Here is a 20,544-nt window from a genome sequence, read left to right on the forward strand (position 1 = left end):
ACTGGCAATTGTTTGGGTCTCAGCCAGGTGGAAGCCTCCAGCATGGCCCACTCAGGTGACTGTGGCTTTCAGAGAGCTGGCTACAAGGCTCTCTCTCTCTCTCTTTCTCTCTCTCTCTCTCTCTCTCTCTCTCTCTCTCTCTCTCAAATCAACAAATAGAAATTAAGAAAAGATAAATGGGGCTCATGTTTTCCCACAAGCACTCGGATGGGGTGGGCAGGGTCCCCCATCCACGTCACAGCTGAGGAAGTGCGGTGACGGTGAGGCTGGCCCTGCGGGGTCCTGCGCAGGATGGCCGGCCGCTGTTGGGGTGGAGCAGCGGGTCCCTGGCTGGGACCAAGTCCTTATTGGCAGGGAGAGTTGAGAAACTGCAGGTGGCAGAGGCCCTGGTGAATCCTGCCAGGGACCCTCTGCATTAGCAGCAGTGTCACCCATCCCAGTGCTGGGGCTGCCCGAGTAGGTGAGGAGCCGGATTCCTAGGTTTACCTAACGCTGAGGCCTTTCTCAACCACAGCAGGAACCCAGTGTTGCTGCCTGTGACCATGAACGTCCAGCCCCGTGCACACAGTAGGTGCTCAGCAGATCCCGGCGGCCTCTCTCGCGCCCCCCCCCCCCCCCCCGCCCCTCCCGGCAGTGATCAGGCTCACAGCTCAGCGGAGGGTGCCACCAGGTCCTGGAGGAGCCTGGAGCTGCACCCAGGTGCCCGAGGGCAGAGGGGCAGGGTTGAACCCCAAAGGGGGGCAGGTAGGGGCTGGGCAGGGAGTGAGAGCCCCACCCAGCAAGCGGGGGGACAGGGAGGGGCCCACGGAGCAAAGGCTGCCAGAGGCCACAACCCAGAAGCTTAGAACTGGTGGACCGGGGGCTGCTGCTGTGTCCCCTGACCTGTCAGGCCCAGCTCAGTCCCCAGTCCAGGCTGAGCTGAGGGGGGTGGGACCTGGGGTCCTGGGGCTGAGCCTCAGGATGGTCCATGAGAGCAACAAATGGAGAGAGCAGAGCCCAGGATTGCCATATGGTGAGGGGAGGGCTGCTCCAGTGGGAGAGTGCACGGCAGCTGGTGGGAGAAGCAGCGAAAACAGCCATCTGGGGATTTGACCGCAGGCACCTTGGGCCAGAACGGGCGAGTTAGGGCTCCTGGTCAAAGTGACAGGAAGTTCACACCAACCAGCTCAGGCACAGAACGGGGCTGATGGGACCCCATGAAGGAGCTGGAGGAGGTGCTGGGCTCAGCAGTGTCGTCAGGCCTCGGTCTCCCTGTCCTCTTGTCTCTGGTCTCCACCAGGACCTCACACCAGGCTGAGTGTGGGTCCCCAGCCCCACACTCAGCCCACCAGCTCCGAGTTCACAGAATTCAGCCTCCTGGGTCAGCGGGTCCTGTGCCCGTCCAGGCTGGGCTCAGGGCACAAGACCCCGAGGACTGAGAAGGCTCAGCAGCGGTTCCTCAAGGAGGGGGAGGGGTTGTTATCAGATGCCAGCGCCTGGGTGCTGGTGGACAGGACCCACAGGTGACCCCAAGGGTGGGGTCAGGGTCTGCTGGAAGCCCTGCCTGGACTAGACCCAGGGTCCCCCTGGTCCCTGTGTCTGGGGAGGGGAGCCAGCTCTTCCAGGGTCGTGTTGCCAGGCTCTGAGGAAGGCGGAGCCCGCATCTGAGGGTCTTTCAGGCCCAGACTCCTGCGCTAACTCATCATAATTCTCCCCACAGCTACTCTGGGTCCCCCCGCAATCCACCGTCTGCACCCCACTCCCTCGTCTCCCTGCTCGGCTGGATTAGCAGAAGGTCATGAACAAATCCCAGCAGCAGGCGAGCCGGCATCTCCCTGGGGCTGCCAGTTTATTGCAGACGGTGCATGACTTTGTAACCAATAATTTTGTTGGTTTTTATTTCTTATTTTTAAAAATATAGATAAACAGGACTAGGCTCATTAGGATTTTTTCCTTTCCTTACGTGTTGGATAATAATGGGAGCCTCTTGGCCCCACAGTGAATTGGTTACCAGGTTTCAATAAGAGGTTTGTCTTTGCAATTATAGTTCATTAATGGATTTACAAGCAAGGGAAGATGGCAAGGTCCACTGAGGGAATTGTTCTGCATTCTCCTCTTTTAATTACACGGTTTTCTCGTAGACCGGTGCTCTGTGAAAAATGGGGTGCAGGGGGAGTCCCAGCATGCCATCTGCTCCAGATGCAAATGCAATTAATAGGGAAGAGACAGGCGCTGCGGGAGGCCTGCTGCCTGGGGCGGGGCCTGCCTCCTCTCGGAGCTGCTGGGCTGGAGGGAGGCTCGGCCACCAGAGCTCAGGTGGGCATATTGACACGGGACAGACCAGGTCTGCTCATGGGGACATGGCAACCTTTGAGTATTTGGGGTCAGAATCAGATTGAGGTCACCCGTTGTGTTACCATTTTTGGATCATCCTTTAGGTGCTAGGGAATAGACAGGTACCATTTCGAATTCAGACTCCTCAGCGATTCATTGGATAAGTTGGTTTCACAAAAGGGGAATCCAAGGCTGCCAGGGGTGAGGTGTCACACAGCGAGCAAGGGGCAGGGCTAGGATTCGAACACTGGGATCCTGGCTCTAAAGCCAGGCTTCTTTCCAGAACCTTGCCTCTCTGAGCATCAGACATTCTGTTGAAAGGGGTTCTAGCCCTTTTCCCACAGGTTGGGACGATAGCAGGTTCACCGGCCTCCTGCCTGTTCTTTAATCCAGTATGCACGTTGGTCCCAGAGTGATGGTCCGCGGTGAGCCTCTGCCCAGGTCACACCCCTGCCCGAGAACCTTCTCTGGCTCCTTATTGTCACGGAGATAAATTCATACTTAGCTGGACACCCTAGGTTGTATGGTCTGGCTATTGCCCTGGCCTGTTAGACCCCAAATTCCCTACTCTTCCCACTCACCCATTGCCGCCACCTGGGTGCCCCAGTTCTCTGTCTGGGAAATGGTCTTCTGACACTGGAATAGATGATCCCAAGGACTTCCTTGGACCTAGGCATTAAAGGATCTTTCTTAGTGGGGCTGGAGTCACAGGCCTGAGCTGCTATGAAGGAATTTGACCACATGATGGCACCATTGGCCCAGGAATGGGGTGGCTGAGCCCAGCTGGGGGATGGGGTTTAGCCATTGTCACTGAGCTGGGTTAATTTCCTTCCCTTGCAGCTCCTAATCTAATCCCTTAAATTGTCCCCTCCTTCCCGCCCACAGAGATTCCCAAAGGGGGGCAGCCACCTCCCTCCAAGGACAGGCTAGGGTGTGGTCTCCGGAGACTTGGTTGCTATCTCCCCACCCCAGCCACACTCTCCGTCCCGCCCCACGTGCCTGTGGGGGGCCTGGGCTGGGTGCAGGGCTGGTCTTCCTGGACCAGCGGCCTTGTTGGATAGGGGTGCAGCTCAGACCTGAATGTTGGGGATGGGGTGGGGGGCTAAATAGGAGCGCCCCAGGAAAGTAGTATCTTACTGTCCCCTTCCTCTCTTGTTTCTGTGGACAAATGGCTGAGTCCTTTGTCTCCAAATTAGGACAGAATTATTTCTGAGTCCAGATAAATGCATCCTGGTGAGGCAAGGAGGCATTGGGGACTCCAAAGTAGAGGTGACTTGGGGGCCCCAGGAAGGCCCCTCAAACACCCCGGAGAGAACACAATCTCCACCATCCAAAGGGCTGGGCGAGTCCCGGCACTGTCCCTGAAGGGCTGTGTGACGGCGGGCACCTGACTGCCCCTCTGGGTCTCAGTTTGCTCACCTAGGAAAGGGGGAGAACAAGTCCCTCCTCGCTGGGGCGAGGAGACCGAAAGGAGACTGTGGAAGTGCCCAGCGCAGGGCGAGTGCCCATCGGTGCCCAAGATGGGACAGCATCTTCACCGGGGTCCAGGCGTGGGTGCCACTCAGTCACGGGCCTCCCACCAGGGCTCAAGGAGGAGGCGGCAGCTCCTCCGGATCAAGAACCCTCCTTGCCTCCCTCATGGAAACCTGCAAACAGGTGAGAACGTGCCCCTCCCTTGTCCCCCAGCCCACACTGTAGAGGGGACATAAGGAATGTGGCCAAACTGGAGGGTCTAGAGCAGCGGTTCTCAACCTGTGTGTCGCGACCCCTTTGGCGGTCGAACGACCCTTTCACAGGGGTCGCCTAAGACCATCCTGCATATCAGATATTTACATGACGATTCATAACAGTAACATTACAGTTATGAAGTAGCAACGAAAATAATTTTATGGTTGGGTCACAACATGAGGAACTGTATTTAAAGGGCCAGAAGGTGGAGAACCACTGGTCTAGAGGCAGGGCCAGGACACTAACTTATGAACCCCAAGAGCACCAGGGCACCAAGGGTTCTTCCCCAGAGGAAGGAAAGGTCTGGGGCCATGTGGGGCACACAGGCCTGGGTTCAAGTCCCAGAGCCTTGACTTGTCTCTTCAAAGCCCTTCTGCTGAGCCTCACTCTACCCAGCCTTTAAAATGGGGGTAGTCCTTTCTCCCAAAGTGGGTGTGAAGAATGAATGAGGCTGACACTGTGAGGACAATGCCATACTCATAGTAAGCACTGATATATGTTAGCCATTCATAGGTTTATATTTATAAAGCACTACTTATAGTTTATAATATACTATAAATATATCATTATATAACTAGAGGCCCAGTGCATGAATTTGTGCACCAGTGGGGTCCCTCGGCCTGGCCTGTGGGATTGGCTGGAATCAGCTCTCCGACATCACCTGAGGGTACTGGATTGTGAGAGGGTGCAGGCTAGGCTGAGGGACCCCACCAGTGCACAATCGGGCCAGGGAGGGATACGGGAGGCTGACCAGCTAAAGAGGGACCGTGGGAGGGCTCCAGGACATGTCCAGCCCATCTCGCTCAGTCCCGATCAGCCAGATCCCGGCAGTAAGCTAACCTACCAGTCAACTCTCTGCCCCCTGGTGGTCAGGGCATGTCATAGCGAGTGGTTGTGCGGCCTTAGCATATCATTAGCATATTATGATTTGATTGGTTGAACAGCCAACCAGTCGACTGAACACTTAGCATATTAGGATTTTATTATATAGGATATATTTATATATATTATTTATCTGGTTATCCTATCTAATAAAGAGGGAACATGCAAATTGATCCTGATGCTGTCACAAAGATGGTGGCACCCATGGCCACAAGATGGTGATGCCCAGTCCCCTCAGCCCCTCCTGAGTCCCCTAGTCCTTTCAGCCCGCCGCTGAGAGCGGACAGCAGGGCGCGGGGGCTTTGTTCACGTGGAGGCAGTGGAGAAGCCCCCAGGCCCCAGTGGACAGCGGGGCATGGTGGTTCATCTCTGCGATGGCGGCAAAGCAGCCAGGCCCCGCAGAGAGCAGAGAACCTTGGGGAGTGGGCCTAAGCCGTCTGTAGGACATCCCCTGATAGCTTCTGGACTGGAGAGGGTGCAGGTCGGGCTGAGCCACCCCCCCACCCCATGCACGAATTTCGTGCACCGGGCCTCTAGTATTATTATATTTTTATTTATATATCATAATACTTATATAGCATATAAGCATTCTATGTAAGTATGTATAATGTACTATATGTACTGTGTACTAGTATATACTATAAACTGTCTCCCTACCTCCCCCGACGGTTGGCATGGCTGCTGCGTGGGCATGTGACCACAACTGAAAAAATTATTTTTCCCTCTTCTTGGTATCAGGTTTTCCCTTGCAGTTTCCTGCCTTCATTCCTGGCAGGAGCCCTTGGCCCGAGGACAGCAAGTGCCTCCCAGCCTGTCTCCTGTGGGTGGTTCAGAGCTCAGAATACTGCCCAAGCCTACACTCCCTCCAGAGCCAGGACGGGTGGGCAGGGCATGCGGTGTGCACCCCAACATGCACCCGATGCTCTGGGGCCATAGGGCCATCACGGCCTTTTGATCCCTTCCCCTCGGGGACTGTGCTCACAGGGTCCGGGACAAGCCCAGCCCCTCCTGCTGCCACAGTTTCCTTGGCTGAGGCCTGGCCTGGGGGCAGCGGGCAGGGTGGGGCCTCCCAAGGAAGGGAAACCCCTCTGTCCTGGGCTAGGCTCAGCTGGGCTTGGAGAGGCCAGGCCACATCCACTCTCAGATGCCACCGCCTCCCCTCCCCCTGCCTCCCCAGCAGCAGGCCCGGCCTCTCAGGGGAGTGGGACGTCCTCACTGGGGGTCTGAGAGGTGACTACACTGCATGAACAGACACTAGGATTTCCTATTTTACCAGGCGGGCATGCATTTTAATGGGCATCAGAAAACCCCCACAGTGTTGAACCCTGAATTTCATGGAAATTCTTGCTCAGGGTGAGGCGACTTGAAAAGGGAGCCCATGTCAGGCCAATGTCAAAGTCGTGCAGGTGGAGGGAGGCGATGGCAGGAAACAGGGGAGGACGCGGGAGCGGTCGGAGCTGGGGAGATGCTGACAAGGCCCGTGAGCCCAAAGTGAGGTCCCCGGGGTCCAGCCTGGCTCTGCCTGCGGCTGAGGCGTCCCTGCACTCCCCGAGCCTCCCTTTCCTCCTCAGATGAGCAACTGAAGGTGAGAGAGGCCCAAGGTCACACATCGGAGAGTGAGCATGCCAGGGTCTGAGCCTGCTTCCAGGCCCCCCTGTGCTCGGTGCCTGAAGGAGCTGCAATGTTGGCTGTGGCTGAAGGAAAACCGTATACTTTGGAGCCAGACAGACCTGGGTGATGGGTGTGTGCTTCACCCGTGACACTCAGTTTTCTCATCTGAAAAGTGGAGAAATTAACACAGGATCCCTGGGCTGTTGTGAGGATTGGAGACAAAGCGTGTGTGTGACTCACCATCACAGGGCTTGGTGAGGGGCAGGTTTTAAACACAATCTTCCTCCTCCTCCCACCTCCCAGGCCCTCAGACCCTAGTATCTCTTCTTAGTCCTGTCCCGGCTGCCTGTGTGCCCTCCTCTGTCTGTGTGTCCTCTAGCAGCCACCTCAGCTCCTGGGCACGGAGTGGAAACCAGGCCAGAGGGGGAATGGGGCTGCTCAGCTCTGATCTGTCCCCTGGTGGCTCCGGCTTCACGAGGCGTCTTCCCACGTGGAGGCGGCCGGCTGGCCACTGTCTGGTTCTTGAGCCAAAGGCCTGTCCTGTCTGGGTGCGGGCTCCCCTCTGTTCACATGCGGCCAGGGCATCCGGGCAGCAGCTGCAGAGCTGGTCCAGCCGCTGGGCCTGAGGCCACAGGAAGCAGATTGGCGAGGGCCTTGGCCTCCTGGCCCCGAGCGACCCCCTCCTCTCACACGCAGGCCTCACTCCAGGCTGCCCAGGGCTGAGCCCATCGCCCCGTTCCTCTCTCCATGGCCAAGTTGCCCGGGCTCTGGGTTTTGGATTGTTTTCTGATGCAGGGGGCAGGGGTGTTGGGGACTCCAACCTTCCTGCTGGGGTCAAGGTGGGAGGGGAGGGGCTTCCCTGGGACATCCTGGAGAGCACGCTGCAGACCTGGCCTCCTCTAGAATTTCAGCTCCCATCCCCCCTCCCCGCCCCTGCCCGGTATCCATTTCTCCCCTCCCCGGGGCCCAGTTCCTTTCCAGAGAAACCAAACTGAGCCGGAAGGACAGCCCTTGCTCAGAGCCCACCGAGAGCCACCGGATTAGACACTGAACGTAGGAGAGGACCTCCGTGATGAGCAGGGCGAGTGGTCAGGAAGGACACACAGGGCTGACATGAAAGTGGGCTCCTGGCTTCCCCTTCCCCAGCTGCTTATGCTGAGGGAGACGCACGAGAAAGTCCCAACAGCCCCTGCTGTTGTCATAATTAACACGAAAGGGAAAATCCCCGAGTGTGCAGCTGGGACCACGTCTCCGCGGGGCTTTTTCTAATGGTTTTCGTTACTGGGCCTTCAAGACCCAGTTCGCTCACTCAAGACATTGGGGTGGTGCAGGGGTCCTTGTGGTGACCTTCCAACTGGTGGCCACCATCTCACCGAGCAGGTCCCAACGAGCAGCCGGGGTGCAGCCCACACTACCCCTGCCTAGAGTCTGGGGGCTGGGGGTGCAGGAGGAGAGAAGGGGTGGGGTGGGGGTAGGATGGTGGCGGTTGTGTCCCAGCCCTGTTTCTCCAAACCGGGGAAAGGTCTACAGGGGAAGTGTGTTTGGGAGAATCCAAAAAGAAAGCAGATTGTCAAGGACAAGGGGCGAGTCCATCCCTGCAGGCAGATTAACCAGGGTCAAGTGAAGGGGGCGGGGGGTGCCGGCCTCTGGAATGTTTGGTCAACCCTCCTGACTCTGGATTCTTGAAGGGAGAGACGGGGGTGAGCCCGGCGAGGAGCAGAGAGATGGAGAATGGGATGGGAACCCCCAGGATCTCCACTTTTGAATGCTGAGAGGGCCCTGGAGATAAATGGCTGAATAACCTCCTTCTAAAGATGCCGAAAGGGAAGAAGCTCAGGGCCTCCAACCTCCACTCCGTCACGCAGCTGGAGCAATTGTGACTAAGCCAGCACCATTCATAGCATCTGAGATGCGCAGAGCCTTGGAAGTAGGGCAGCTTTTACAGACGCAAAGAGCATTTTATAGAATCTTTGAGTTTCAGGATCTGAGCCTCTTGTCTTCTCACAGAATCCCAGAATGATGGCTCACAGGTGCATTCACGGGTTCGCAGGCCCACAGAGTCTTAGGATCTAGGAATCTCTGCAAAAGAGTTGAAATAGCATAGACTCATTCAGAGAAACTTAGAGTTGAAATAGAAATCTTGGAATCTGAGTATTAGCACAAGCAATGACCTGAGTCCCACTTCTTCCTTCTCTTTGCTGTCCTGTAATAACTTGAACACTTCTAGGGACAGTGAGCTCATCACCTGACAGGGCAACTTGTCTCACTGTTGAGTAGATTTGGCTGCTGATGTTGAGCCTAAAACTGTCCCCAAGTGACCCACCCACCCCTCTCTTCCTGGCCCCACCCCTTGTCTTTCCCCATCCACCTCCAAGGGCTGAATGGGTAGAAAAAATAACATCAAGACCAAGACACACACTAAACTACCTCCTGGCTGAGACAATGACTTTTGAAGGCTATGGGGCTGCAGAAGGCGTAGGCCATGACACCTCCTGGCAATGACACTGGCCCCTCCCTTTGGTGCCACCTGTCTGTCCAGCCCTCATGCTACCTCTCCAGCTCTGCAGACGCAGAAATTTGGGCAACCACTGGAAACAGTCACGGAAAAGGCAAGCTCTGCTCCCAGCTGATCCTAGTCAACAACAACAACAATGTGGGTTGTGGATTTTGTGAAGTTGTTTTCAGTGTCAGCTAGAGGTGGGGTGGGGTGCAGTGGGAAGGGTGGGAAGGTCCAGTTCTGATGAGCCTTGTCCATAGTACTATCCCAGGGCAGAGCTGGAGGTGTAGGCCCTGTGGCCAGACTACCTAGTTGGAGTCCCAGTGTTGCCTCACGCTAGCTGTGTGACCTTGGGCAAGTTGCTGACCTCTCTGTGCCTCAGTTTTCTCTCCTATGAGGAAAGGAGGATGGGAATAACCCAGTATGATCTCTAGCCCTGTTCACACAGGCTGACTTGCTTCCTTCCATCCATTCATTCATACTGTCGTTTGCTCAGTGCATTCGTTTATTCTTGCTCTCACCCAGTCTCCGCATTCATCCATTTGTTCAGGCATCAGTTCCCTTGTTCCTCCACTCTTCAATACCTTAATTCCTCCAGGCATCCTGGCATGCCCAAGCCTGCTGCTGGCCGCCTTTCTCCAACTTGTGGGCAGCCTGTCTGGGCCTCAGAAGTGACTCTGGCCCTAGCCTGTTTGGCTCAGTGGATAGAGCGTCAGCCTGCGGACTGAAGGGTCCCAGGTTCGATTCCGGTCAAGGGCACATGCCCAGGTTGCGGGCTTGATCTCCAGTGTGGGGCATGCAACAGGCAGCCGATCAATGATTCTCTCTCATCATTGATGTTTCTCTCTCTCTCTCTCTCTCTTCTTTCCTCTCTGAAATCAATAATAAAAATAATAATAATAATAAGTGACTCTGGCCGTGGGGCTGGTAGAAAACCACTGACCTCTCCCATGTAACTGGAAGTTGCTGGGAACTGTAAGGATCTAGAGGGTGTGGCTTCATTTGGGTCTCGTGGCCTCAGGAGCTCTAGGTGGTGCCAGGGCCTTCTCTTCTGTGCAGCTCATTTGGGAACCGCCCATTAGTGGGTCTGGAGGGGAGCCTGTGCCTCTAGGTCAGTGGTTCTCAACCTTCCTAATGCCGCGACCCTTTAATACAGTTCCTCATGTTGTGGTGACCCCCAATTTCATTGTTACAAATTGAACATAATTAAAGCATAGTGATTAATCACAAAAACAATATGTAATTATATATGTGTTTTCCGATGGTCTTAGGCGACCCCTGTGTTCAACCCCCAAAGGAGTTGTGACCCACAGGTTGAGAACCACTGCTCTAGGTGGTTTCTCTGAGCCCCGGGCCAGGCCACCTGCCCTCCCCATCGCCTCCGGGGAGGGTGTCTGAGCACCAGGAGCTCTGGGCGGGGAGGAGGCTCTGCCTCTGGGGCATTTGCAGAGAACAGAGGCCGCTGTCCATCCTGTTACCCACAGCCCTGGCTTTATTGAGGTGCATGATGGCGTAAGAACACAAAATAGCAGGCTCTTTATTCCAGAACATTAAACAGTCTTTTCCCCTTGGGTGTCTCACTCTTGGACAAGGAGGGACCATTGCTGGGGCTGGGCCCAGTGCAGGGTGGGCTCTGCTGGCTCAGGAGGCAACGCAATGGATCACGTCCAAGATCAATCCTGTGTGTTACAGTGGCCTGAGGGCGTCCTGCAGCTCAGTGCCCTCTGGTTGGTTGCACTAATTAATTGATTTTATTACCTATACTTGAGGCCTCTGGAGCCACGGCATGCAAATATATGCAAATGACCAGAGGAGTGGGTTGAACCCAAAGCCTGGTGAGCACCCACCTGGACTGGGCTGATTTCTCTGCTCACCTTTCCCATTGAGATCCTCTCTGTTCCCAGGGAGCAGGAGGTCGGGGAGAGGAGCAGGGCCCTTAGCACCAGCCAGACCTGGGTTCAAATCCCAGCCCCTCCTCTTCCTGCTGGGTGGGAACTTGGGGAGTCCCTTCACCCCTCCGTGCTGCGTGTCCCCATCTGTGCAGCAGGGGTGATAGCGCTGTGGACTGTGCAGGGCTGGGCGGGGCCAGCAGGTGCTCAGCCATCAGGACTCACATTGCTGCTGTAAGGAGCAGGCCCACTCGAAGCGCCTGAGTCACGCATTTCGGAGGCGGTGGGAGAACGGGCCGTCACTCTGGCTTTGCAGCCCCAGCAGAGCGTGTGCTCCTGAAGGGGGATGGATGTCCCCTAATCAGCCGCAGCTGCTCCTTACGCGAGCCCCCGCCGCCTCTCCCCGCCTGATAGGGGGGTTTATGTGTGACCTTTGCTGAACACAGCCAGTCCCCTGGGGGAGGAGGGGAAATTACAAAAAAGATGGGAATTTAAACATCCTGAGAGATTTATTGTGTGCAGTGGATGGAACAAGTCCCACCAAACCGCACAGGTTATGTCAGGAGAAGTGGGGCTGAGGAGGGCTGGAGGCCGGGCTGGGCCTGGGAGGGAGGTGGCTGGGGGTTCGGAGGCTGCTGGACAAAGGATTCATTCAAAGGCTTCTTAGACTCTTAGCTCTGAGTTGGATGCAGGTGACAGAGTGTGTGCCTTTGCAGGGGAGGGGCTGGCATTTACTGAGCGCCTACTGTGTGCAGGGTGAGTTCACACTGAACCCTGGCAGCCCTTGCTCTGCCCCCGGTGGCACTGCTGCTCCCACTTTTCTGGAGGGGAGCCCGGGGCTCTGAGGGATGCAGTGACTTGTCCCAGGTCCCTGAGCTTGTCCGTGGCAGGAGGGGAGGGGAGCCCGGGCCTGGGGCCCCACATCCCTGCTCTTTCCCTGGGCCTGTGCAGGAGGGACACGGGGATTTGTACGTCGGGGAGCTGGGACCCAGACATGGGCGGTGGGGCTTGTCACTGACCCACATGGGGCTGAGTCCACATGGCATCCGGCTGATACGGAGCATTTTCCTGTGACGCACCGGCAGGCACTTGGCGGGTCCGAGGGAGGCAGGTCCCCAGCCCCTGGGAACGTGCACCCCACTGGGGGCCAGGCTCCAAACAAGCAGCTGGGAAAGAGGCCCAGGCCTCTGGGGACGCCCAAGGCTCCCTGAGGAGGCGGGCAGTGGGGACTCAGAGGCCTGGACCCGGCACAGACTAGGGAGGGTGTCCAGGTGGGGGTCATGGCGGCAAAGTCTGGGGTGGGAACCAATTGGCAGGTGCCAATCAAACCTCCAGTGACACTGGGGGCCTGGAGGGCAGTGACAGCATCTCGGTCCCCATGGCGGGCACAGGGCCAGCCCCCATCAGCGCTGGGGGAGAGATGGCTCTGTGCCCGCTCTGCCCTCACTAGCTGTGGGGCCTTGGACAAGTCGCCTGACCACTCAGAGTCTGTGTCCTCATCGCTGAAAGGGGGTGACGCCCTCCTCCCAGGATGGCTGGGGTATGAAGTGAGGCATGTGCGGACAGCCCCGGGCACAGTGGTGGGCACAGTGACGGGCTCAGTGACAGGCACCTGCAGCAGTGCCCGCTCTCTGACCCCAGCCTCTCCCCTCCTCCCGCCTCACTCCTTTCCAGTCTCACCTCCGCCTCTGAGGGTGCCCCGGGCTCCACTCTCCTGCAGGGCTCCCACCACTTCTCCCTCCATTGAGAGGAAAGTTAGTTAACCCCCATGCCCCCCCCCTTCCCCGCCCACACTCACATTTCCGAAAGCCCCACCCTTGATGAACAGGTCCTGTTGGCCAAGAGTTAGGCACACGCAGTCCAGCCAGGGGCATGTGAAGCGCAGAGCACCTGGCTCCTCCCGGGCAGGGTCCCCTGCTCCTTCCCTCCAGGCTGGGAGGGAATGACTGTTTTATAGAGTCTCCGACAAGGGGCCAGGCAGGCCCCGAGCTGCAGGTCACAGAGCTAATAACTGGCAGGGCCACAATTCAAGCCCGTTAATGAACTAACTCGTGTAACAAACATTTATCAAAGTCCAGCTGCGAGCCACAGCGTGGAATGCTCCAAGCTGAGCAAAACCCAGCATCGCCGGGAAGCGTCGGCGTGTGGAGCGGCGCCTGGCTGGGCCTGCGTGGGCTCGGTGCACGGAGGACGCCTGTGCTCAGCCGTGTGGGCCCAGCATACCGTCGCCCCATCTCGCCGAGGAGGACACTGACGCTCTGAGAGGTGACGGGACTGGCAGGCAACCCCGAGGGCTAAGCGAGGCCCAGCCCTGGCCAATAGGCTCCCAGCCCAGTGCTCGGTCTCAGGGGCCGGAGATGGGGCCGGCTGTCAGGAGTGGTGAGCCAGGTGGCAGCGAGGGCAGGGTTGGCCAAGAAGGCCCTGGGGCTGGCTTCACAGGAGAAGGGCAGGGATGTCTTTTCCCTGCTCCCATCCGTCCTAGACGGCCATGGAGACTGGATTCTGCTTCAGAGATGTCCCTTGAGCCATTTCGCATTTGGATGTGAGCCCCACCGCTTAGTAGGGGTGACTTTGGACACATCCTCGACCTGAGCCCAGGTTCCTCACTGGAGGTGCCCAAGTGTACCCCCTGGGCCTGGGAGGAGTCAATGTGACATGCCCCGCCCAGAGCCTGGCACACAGTAGGTGCTTGGTGACTGCTAATTCATGAGTCAATTCTCCTCCCTACTCCTCTACTGGGGAACCTCTGGGGGTGCCTCAAGTGCCCCTGTTGGCCGTGCCACAGTGGAGAAGCCAGTGTCTGTGCCGAGGGCTGGGCCCTCAAGATCCCAGAGCTGCTCGTGTGCCGACAGGGAGGCCCAGAGAGAAGGCAGACCTGGGTTAGTCTTTGCATCTCCTGAGCTTGGCTGCTCCCTGGCCCCCCAACTTCCCAGGGATAGAAAGTAGTGTGTCCCAGCGTGTGCTGGTGATTCAGGCCCTGAGGACACCTGTTGGCCTCCCCCCAAAGTTTCAGTCCTGCTGTTGAGTCAGGTGTGGAGGCAGGAGGGAAGGGAGGGAGTGAGAGGACCTCAGCCCCACCTCCGTGCTGCTTCCCAGCTGGGGTCCTGAGCCCCATCCAGGCCCGAGAGGGAGCAGGAACGGGCGTGTGGCCAGATCAGTGTGGCCAGCGGACAGGTGCAGCGCTGCGGGATCCAGGGCGTGTCCGGGGCAGCGGCGAGGTGGGCCTTAGCTGGAGCACAGCTGAAGGCAGGGTTGGGGGAAAATGACATCATTTCTGTTTGCGCCTCCAGCAAGTTCAGCCCAGTCGATAGACTGGTTACATATACATTTTGTGTTTTTAAATGAGGCTGGGAGACTCCCAGATGCCTCTCCCCCAAAGCTTCAGCCATAAATATATTCACCACTGGGCTACTTATAATAGGAAAAAACAAAAAGAACAAGCTAAACAAGTTAACTCAAGAGAGGGTTCGGGTAACTAGCCATGCGGAATATCCCACAGGCTGTGGAAACATCGTTTACGCTCATACTGGGCGGGACATGCTTAATGCTATACTAGTAAGCTTTTTAAAAGCCTAGGATGTGAAGTTATACTACATCCAGACCCGTAACAGCTGTGCCTGAAAAACTGATTAAAAAATACTGAAAGACATGCAACCAAATGTTAAAAATACACCTTCGGGTGTTGAGGATGCATATTAGAAAGAAAAAAAACACACTTATTTTGTTGTTGATTTTATTTAATTTAAAAGGGAGTATTGTTATTGTTGCTGTTTTCTTTTTTTCTGACTAACTGTTAACAGAAGGCGTCAGGTATGTCCTCCTGCCCCTGTAGCGAGTGAAACTCCTCCCCGCGAAGAGCTGGCAGACTCATTTTCTGACTTCCGCAGTTCTTTTGTGCGATCATACTTTCCATTCCGTCTCTCCACTTTCTTTCCCCCTCTCATTTGTCTTGGAAATGTCTCTCTGACAGCGCTATAGATTTACCTCATTTCAAAAAAACCCTGTGTTTAATTCCATTGTGTGGACGACTGTGATTTATTAGCCGGCCCCCCTGATGGACATCTGGGGGTTTCTGGTTTCTCCCGCACAAGCAGTGCTTCCGAGAACAGTCCCGGGTGAACATTCCCTGGTATTTGTGCGCCTGTTTCTGTAGGAACATTCCTGGATGTGGGCTCGCTGGGTGCAAGGGTGCACGCATTTACATTTTGATCAGCATTGCCCAGTTGCCTTCTAAAATACTGTCTCTGTTTATACTCCCACCAGCTCTGTCTGAGGGGGCCTGGGCATTGTTGTTATAATGGAGATAAAAATAATCCAATGCACTTTGATATTACTTTTAAACTAGAGGCCCGATGCACGAAATTCGTGCAAGAGTAGGCCTTCCTTCCCCAGCTGCTGGCACCAGCTTCCCTCTGGCACCCGGGACCCAGGCTTCCCTTTAGCTGCCAGCAGGCACCCGGGACCCAGGCTTCCCTTGCAGCCCTGGCTTTGCCCCGAAGGTCGTCCGGAAGGATGTCCAGTCTAATTAGCATATTATGCTTTTATTATTATAGATTTTTAAAGAACTGTCCTTAGGCCTCCCCACCCCCATCCTCCTAAGACCCGCATCCTGAGCGGCAGGGCTGCCCGGGGCCACCAGGTCTCAGGTCTGGCGCTGGCCTGTACCTGCCACCATTTACTGAAGACCCTTAGGAAGGCACCCTGCTCATGGGGAGATGGTGCACGTTTTAATGCATATCTTTAACACGGGTCAGAATCCCGCACTCGGTTATTTTCCTTTCGGTTACCCTGTGCACACGTGGTCTGATCCTCTAGCTCTAAGCTGTCACCTCTTCAGCTTAACAGGACAGCGCAGTGGCCTCATCTCACCCTGCGAAAGGGAGGGGACGAGGAGGCCCTTTGGCAACCGCGTTGAGAAGCCTGGCACGTCTACTGTTCGTGTCTAATTACTCTAACTGTTTACTGCCTCTTTAATTCCCTTGGCAAACATCCTCTCACTGGGAGTAATTTGCCGACGCCGGCTCGGGCTGTGAGGCATGGAGTACTCGCGATGGCCCCGCCGGCTCCGCACCCTGGACGTGCTCACACAGCTGGTCTCTGGGAGGCGCTGAGGGAGCCCGGGCAGAGCTCCTGCCTTCCCTGGTGTCTGGGCCTGGGAGCTCCCAGGCTGGGCTCGGCCTCCCTGTAGCCCCTTCTGACCTCTGTGGGGTTGGACTTCCTAGTGATGAGGGCACGGACCCTGTAACCCAAAGGACCTGGGTTCAGGCTCCAGGAACGTATCCTGCAGAACTAGATGCACAAGAATTCCCACTCAGGAGCAGCCTGCGTCTTGTTGAGGTTGGATCAGACCAGCGGTCGCCAACATTAAGGACCGCTGGATCAGATGGTATTGGAGGGACTGTGGGAGGGTGAAGCTGGAACTGGGGAGAGATGGGGAATCCGGTTGGATGGATGAGCAGGAGGGCCAGGGAAGAATTCCGCTCTTTCTCTAGAGCGGCGGTTCTCAACCTGTGGGTCGCGACCCCTTTGGCGGTCAAATGACCCTTTCACAGGGGTCGCCTAAGACCATCCTGCATAGCAGATATTTACATTATGATTCATAACAGTAGCAACATTACAGTTATGAAGTAGCAACGAAAATAATTTTATGGTTGGGTCGCAACATGAGGAACTGTATTTAAAGGGCCAGAAGGTTGAGAACCACTGCTCTAGAGGCCTTAGATAGTGGGGTGCGTGTGCCCAGTGCACAGAGCGTGCCTAATCTTCAGCCCCCACTGCCTGCTCCACACAGCTCTGCAGATGCCACAGGCAAGGGAGCTGGAAATGAGCTCCACTCATCCCCCCTTCCTGGCACCCCCCATCCCCCTTGAGGCGGCACAACTTTAAGCCCTCCGGCTTTGCAAAGCGATGGGACTTGGAGACAAAGTCCTGGGCAACCTCAGGATAGGGGTGCTCTCTGGAGCCCGTGCTTGACGGGTGCTTGTTTCTGAGGAAAGAGACCTGCCTGAGGGTGAAGCTCTGGGACCAGCTGGCTCTCTCCCTGCGGGCTCCCCTGGCATTTTCCTTGGCAGGCTGGTCACCTGGTTGGGGCTTTTCCACTGCCGTGCTCTCTGGGTCTGTCCCCAGTGGGTCCTGCTGCTGCCCGGACCCCGCACAGAAACCAGCTCTGCCTGAGCCCACAAGAGGCCTTTGATTCACCAGCCGCTGGATTGAGGCGGACTTAACAACTGGGTTTCCATTGATTTCCAGGGGGAGGGGACGGAGCCATAAGCTCCTGAAACAGCCAGCAGCCTTGCCGCCCACCTGCACCAGGCAGTGGCAGGAAGTGATTGGCGTGGCCTGGTTCCCTGAGAGGGAGAGATAATGAGGCTCAGAAAATCCATCTGTGTGGGGTTTGTCCCGGCCCTTGAAGATGTAGCTGCTCCCGATGCACATGCGCAGCCCTGCAGATGCCTGGGGAGGGGTGCAGGGAGAGGGATGGAGGGGACGTGAGTGCCTCCTCCCCTCCCAGCTCCGGCTTTGCAAAGGATTGCAGTCTGCCATCCTGAACTTGGGGGATCTCCAGAGACCTGGGGGCTGGCTGTGCTGGCTGCCCTCCTTACAGGCCCCACTTTGGCCCCTGTCCTTGCAACCCGCTCCCCTCAGCGGGGCCTTTTGGTCCCAGTGCAGGCTCAGAACAAGGAAGGGAGGAGGAAGCCTCCTTCATGTGGGTTTGGGAACAGGGAGCCCTGGGTGTGGATTCTATGGGATTCGTCTACTTAATGGCCTTGGTGCCCCCTAGGCCTTGCTCAGTCATTAGTGATGATTGTCTCGACCTCGGAAGGTCACCAGCCCCAACTTGAAAAGAAAGACAGACCTGAGCCCGGTGGGATGCTGGGACAGGCATGTGGGGAAAAGCATGCATGTTTGTCATCAGACTTGGTTTGTGACTTGGATCTGTTCCCTTAAAGCTCTGAGACTTTTCACATTACTCTCTGGGCCTCAATGTCCTCATCTGTAAACTGGGACCAATAGCAGAGCCTACAGCAGACTAATAAGATGAGTGAGAGGGTGGGTATGGAGAGCTTAGCACAGGGGCTGGTGGGGGGGCTCAGGAGGGCTGGTTCCTGTTGTCATACTGACTCACGTCCTGGAATCAGGGAAGGGAGGGAGTTGGTGGGGAGAGGGAATGAGGAAGGGACTAGAAGGAGACTGTTTCTCTGGCTACTGCTCACAGTCAGGCGGCCTCTGGGGCACGGTTTCTCACTTACTTCTCACCACAGCTCTGAGAGAGCCGCTGGCATCAGCCTATTTTGCAGATGAGAAAGGCTCAGCCAGGGGAAGCTCAGAGACAGAACTAGTGACCCGCTGCAACCAGAACAGGGGCTCCGGTTTGCCTGACCCCAAAGTTCTGTGGCTGGGCGGCCCCAGTCTGCCCAGAGGGTCCCGGGGAAAGGGCAGGGCCCACCCATGACCTGCGGGGTCCTCTCTGGCCCTTTGAGAGTTTTTATCCAGGTGTGTCATGCCCAGGGTGACAGTGTATTCAACAACCAATTACTGCTAATGAGGACAGCAATTGGTCAGGGCAGAGTTTGTCACCAGCTGGGGTTCCCTCCTCTTGGCTTCTCCCTGGGACCCCTAAGCACTTGCAGAAGGGGACCAGGGCTCCCAGCTCATTAGAGGTTACTCTGGTGACCAGAAAATGGGGCCGCCTCCCCATGTCCCCATCCCCGACACCCTCCTCAAACCTGTTCTGTCCCAGCTCTGTTCCTATTGAGTCTCCTGGGCCTTCAGGCTCAAAGACCCCTTCCACTCCCCGCCTCTTTGCTCCCGCCCCGCCCCTGGCCTGTGCCTTGTCTGCTCCTGGCCATGTCCCCCTGGACACCCAGCAGCCTCCTGGGGTCTCCCTGCCTGCAGGCTCACCCTTCAGTCCCCTCCCTGCACATGGTCATCTCTGCAGCGCCCTCCCCTGCCTTGCCCCACCCCGCCCCGCCCAGTGCATGCAGGGCAGAGGGAAGGAAAGGGAAGAACTGGGCCACTCACTCACTTGACTGATGCAACAACTGGGGCTTTGGTCAATGCCTCCATCTCTGTCTGCTGGAGAAATGAAATCTGTCAGATCTCTTGAAACCAACTGTCAAAGTAAAGCATTTTGGGGAAACATCTTTTACTCTGGTGGCAAAATTCATTTGAAATGATCCTCTAATCCAGGCTCCCTGCGGAACCTGGGCTGAAACTGTAAAGCCTGTTCACCCCAAATGGTTTCTCCCCACTCCTCCTGCGAACGCCTCTCCTGGGGCCGCGTCCTCCGTCTCTTACCAAACAACGCAGCAAGGAATTGCAGCTGGCGGAATGATAACCATTTGGTTTCTCACCACAGTTTTCTAGAGAGAAAATGGCAGAGCCCAAAGCCTTGTTGCTCAGTGTCCGTAGGGAAGGGAGAGAGGCGCTGGCTGTCCCAGGCTCTCAGCCCAGGGGATGGCTGCGCAGGCTGGGCGGGGCCTGACACCTGATGTCTGTGTGGCAGGACGGAGAGGTGAGGGGATGGCAGGGAGCATGGCGGTGCCTCATTCCTGTAGGAGCCCGGGGCTGCTACCGTTTCTTTGATCCCTGCTCCACCTGCACACTTTTCTACCCCTTGCCTGTGCCCCTCCCCAAACCCAACCTACATTTGAGCTCAGCACATTTTAGTTCCCAACGTGCTTACTTATACATTCCTTCATCCATTCATTCGTATTATTCACACCATGGTCATTGGGGCTCACAATCCATCTGATGCTCTGGGGACCAACAAGACACAACCTCCGCCTCCAGGAGTCCAGGGCTGGCTGGGGTGCCATGACTCAGATGGCCATGACTCGTAGGAGGGACGTGTGCCTGGCACATAGCAGGTGCTTCCACCTGTTCGTATGTGCTGGGCAGCATGTACCAGAAACCCAACGGCAACGCCTCAAGCAATCAGGACATGAAATGCTCTGGCCTCGTCAGAAGCTGTAGAGCAGGGCTTGCTGAACCACAGCCTGCGGCCAATTTTACGCACCGTGTTTTTGCCTGGCCTGGGAGCTAAGGGTGCTTTTTACAGATGAACATCCGCAATCGCTTTGATGACAGGGAAGACTAATTTTGAATCCCAAGTAAGTCATTGGTTATCCCCTCCACGCCCATAAAAAGAATGCCATTATTCTCATGACTGGATGTGTGTTATAAAGATTGCATTTGATTAGTCTATTCTGAATTTTTTCAATAAACATTGTGGAAATTTGTTTTCTCTCTTGTTTAGGCAATACTTACATAGCATCCTTGATTTTGCCTCTTGGCTCACAAAGCCTAAATATTTACCATCGTCCCCTCCACAGAAATGCTTGCTGAGTCCTGTCCTTGACGGGGGTGGTCTCACTTGGTCAGATGCTCAAGGATGTCAACCAGGAGCTTTTTCCTTTTTATCATTCTGGGCTGTGTTGGCTTTTTGTCAGCAGCTTTTGGCTTCATGGTGACGAGACGGCTACCTCAGCTCCAAACATCACTTGCTCCGCTGACAGCACTCAGATCAGGAGGAAGGGGAATAGCCGAGGCAGAAAAGAATACTTCTTGGTAGCAGTTCCTTCCTGGGAGCAGAGTGTCCCTCAGACCTCAGTGACCAGTTCC

The sequence above is a fragment of the Myotis daubentonii genome, chromosome 3 (assembly GCF_963259705.1).
Source record: "Myotis daubentonii chromosome 3, mMyoDau2.1, whole genome shotgun sequence".
In the NCBI taxonomy this organism is placed as follows: domain Eukaryota; kingdom Metazoa; phylum Chordata; class Mammalia; order Chiroptera; family Vespertilionidae; genus Myotis; species Myotis daubentonii.